The sequence below is a fragment of the Chrysochloris asiatica genome, unplaced genomic scaffold (genome assembly GCF_000296735.1).
Source record: "Chrysochloris asiatica unplaced genomic scaffold, ChrAsi1.0 scaffold00101, whole genome shotgun sequence".
In the NCBI taxonomy this organism is placed as follows: Eukaryota; Metazoa; Chordata; class Mammalia; order Afrosoricida; family Chrysochloridae; genus Chrysochloris; species Chrysochloris asiatica.
The window spans coordinates 5,630,067-5,633,767 of NW_006408619.1; positions in this window are offsets into that span (position 1 = coordinate 5,630,067).

Here is a 3,701-nt window from a genome sequence, read left to right on the forward strand (position 1 = left end):
TTGGTGTGTAAATTTGAATTATAATGGTATTAATTGATCTTCTCTGTATGCAATGGGTATTATCCTATCACAGACAGCGTTGTACCTCATGACTGATGTTAGTATGGTTTATTGTTTTGATGATGAATGCAACACCATTCCTCTTCAATTTGTCATTTGTGAGATTCAAAATGGCCAGGTCCAGTCCATTTCAGCTCACTAATTCCTAAGATGTTGATGTTTATGCATTCCATTTCATTTTTTGACAATTTCCAATTTTCCTAGATTCATACTTTGTACGTTCCATGTTCTGATTATTAATGGGTGTTAAAGCTCTTTCTCTTCAGTATGAGTTGTGCTCCATCAGCAAATGAAGGTCCTGCAGGCTTTTCTCCCACGGGCTTTACTCCATTCGCGTCTTCACGGTCAACTCTACTTTGAGGAGGCAGCTCTTCCCCAGTCACATTTTGAGTGCCTTCCAACCTGAGGGGCTCATTTTCCTGCACTATATCTGATAGTGTTTTTCTGCTCTTCATAAGGTTTTCACTGACTAAATATTCAGAAGTAGTTCCTCACTCCTTCTTCCTAGTCTGTCTTCATCTGGAATGTCATCTGAAACCTGTCCACCATGTGTGATCCTGCTGGTATTTAAAATCCCTGTGGAATAGCTTTCAAGAAGCACAGCAACTCACAAGCCCCCACTGTACGACAAACTGACAGATGAGGGGTGGTGACAGACATATGCTTCCTACAGCTGGTTATTACAGTCCGCCCTGTCAATGAAACTCCATTTTCTACGTTATTTTCTTTATTTATATTTAATTGCAGTTGTGTATGATGATCCCTTCCTGTTGAATTGATCTTCCTTTGAATCAAGATGATAAAAAAGAGAATGAAAGAGAGATGGAGAAAACAGCTGATGCCCTAGTCTTGCTGAAGCTACCAGTATGCAACCTCACTACATGTAATGCATCCTGAGGGAGATGATTCGATGAATTGTGGAGACAGCAATTCCCTATTGTGATATGGTTTCATTGCAGAAGCTCTAGTCTGCAATCTGACAGTAAGAACCCTGCCTTTATACGTTACCTCTCCCTGGACACTGAGGCTATATTGTTGTTCTGGTTTGCTGGGTTAGCATCAGGGTGAAGCACTTTATGAGGATGGTGAATTACTTGAAATAAGTATCTAATGGCATGATGCTAGTCTAGTGTCTATTAACTATTCCGTGCTACCCTGGCACCAGGTAATGATAAAAGTCTTGCAATGAGCAAACGGTCAAGACACAGAGAATTGCTTATTACCATTGACAGTAATACCAATAACAGTATTAGACAAAATGTAAGTAAAATGTCAAAGAGACAAAGGAGAGAAGCTTGCAAATATTTCCACAGAAGATTTCAAAAAAAAAGAAAAAATGCAAACCAGACCTCCAGCCTAGCAAGCTTTGGCAGAAGTGTCCAGGACAATTTTGTTGTATTTTCCTAGCCTTCAGAAATGTTGTTCAAAGAAAATAAGGTATTAGGCAAAGTGGCATTGTGTCTGTGGCAACCCTGACCTCTTGTCTGGTACAACACAGTGTACCTTTTCACCATTAGCATTTGTTCGTCCCTTTCTCTCATTTTCCCTCTCTCTCTCTCATTTTCCCTCTCTCTCTCTCATTTTTCCTCAAGCCTTATTCCTCTCTTGCCCCCAACCTCCGTCCTTCCTTTTTCTCATTCATTCTTCATTTCTTTTCTTCCCAGAATTTCTTTTATATTTTTATAATTAAAATATGTTAGCATGTTTTTCTTCTCCTTAATATAATATTTTCTGTCCCACACCATCTCACTACTGTTTCTATGTCTATACCCAGTGCTGCAACCTCTGTATCAATCCATCCTGTTCAGGATCTTCTTATTTTCTACTGATGCCCTCCTTTACCAAACTTGATGTCCTTCTCCAGAGACTTGGTACTGCCTGATACCATGTCCAAAGTTCAGAGATAAAGTCTCGCCATTCTCAATTCTAAGGAGAATTCTGGCTGAACAAATTCCAAAACAGATTTGATCTGTCTGTGATGGCCCAGTGGTTTATTCAGTAGTCTTCACCAATGTATTGATTAGTCATTGGTCTTCTTTGTCCATTGTCAACTTTCACATGCTTGTAAGGCAATTTAGCATATAATGACTTGTTCAGGCACACTTTAGTCTTCAAGAGAGCATCTTGGTTTTTGAATCCTTTTAGAGAGGTCTTGTGCTGCAGATTTGTGCATTGCAATACAGCATTTTATTTCTTGACTGCTACTTCCATAGGCATTGACTGTAGCTCAAAATGAAATGAACTACTAGACAAATTCAGTGTTTCCCCCATTCATCATAATTTTACTTATTGGACATTTTGTGATCAGTTTTGTTTTCTTTGTGCTAAGCCATAATCTGTATCCAAGGTTGAAGTCTTGGATCTTCATCAGTAAGTGGTTCAATTGCTCTTTGATTTCAGCAAGTAAGGTTGAACAACTGCATATTGCAGGTTTTTAATAAATGTCTTTCAATCTTGGTACTATGTTCTTCTTCATACAGTCTAACTACTCAGAATATTTGCTTAGCATACAGATAGCTTAGATATGTTGAAGTGATACAACCCTGATACACAACTTTCCTCATTTTAAACCACACGGTATAAATTTGTTCTGTTCAAACAACTGCTTCTTAGTGTATGTATAATTTCTGCATGAGTGCAATTAAGAGTTCTGGAAATATTACTCCTTGCAATATTGTCCGTAATTGAAGAAAAGTAGGGAACAATTAATAAATAAATTCAATACACACATATTTAATTCCCCTGAATACATAATTTCTATTAGAATATATTAGATTAATTTTCCATCCAGTGATCTTGCATGTTTAGTGCATATGTGGGTATGTCAAAAAGTATTGCAAGTAGTGTTCCAGTTCATGCACATGTATGGGTTTATTAAAAACAAAATATGATTAAACATGTGTCTGTGATGAAGGAATGGTTTCAGACCACTTTTCTCTGTCATATATGTATCTTCGTCTCAGAGAACCTTGAAAAAAAGAGAGATACCTTTTGTGCCATTGAAAGAAACAGTTTTGAGGTTAGGACTAATAGTCAAATTTTTAACAGAACTGAAGTAGACACCACCCCACATCATTAAACCTTAGCAATAAGTTTACAGGACTGCTGCCCCATGTAACAGAATAGTTGTTAAATGGATCAAGAATTTTAAAAAAGATTGAAAAGACTTCAAAGAAGAGTAAACAATTTAAAAGGTGAGCCAAAAAAGTGAAGACCATCAACCTCCCACAAGTGAAAAAAACTGTGGGCAAAGTCCAGAAACTGGTGGAACAAAAATAAAGAAATACCATTGATGAGGTGCACTTTCTAAAGATTACATTGTTAATATCACACTCTTATAATGAACCCTCTATTTCTTGTTTTCATTTTTCAACTTAATAAATTGTCCACTGACTCCATCTAAAAACAGATAAATTAATTTAGATTTGCAGTCCGTCCATTCCTATATTCTTAGTTTTATTATTTATAGCATCGTTTTTGTATTGACATGATATACAACATTTGCATTCTGTTCTATAAACATAATTTCCAGATTAGTTTTAGCTATTAACAACCTGCGATATGCAGATGATACAACCTTGATCGCTGAAAGTGAAGAGGACTTGAAACATTTACTTATGAAGATTAAAGAGCACAGCCTT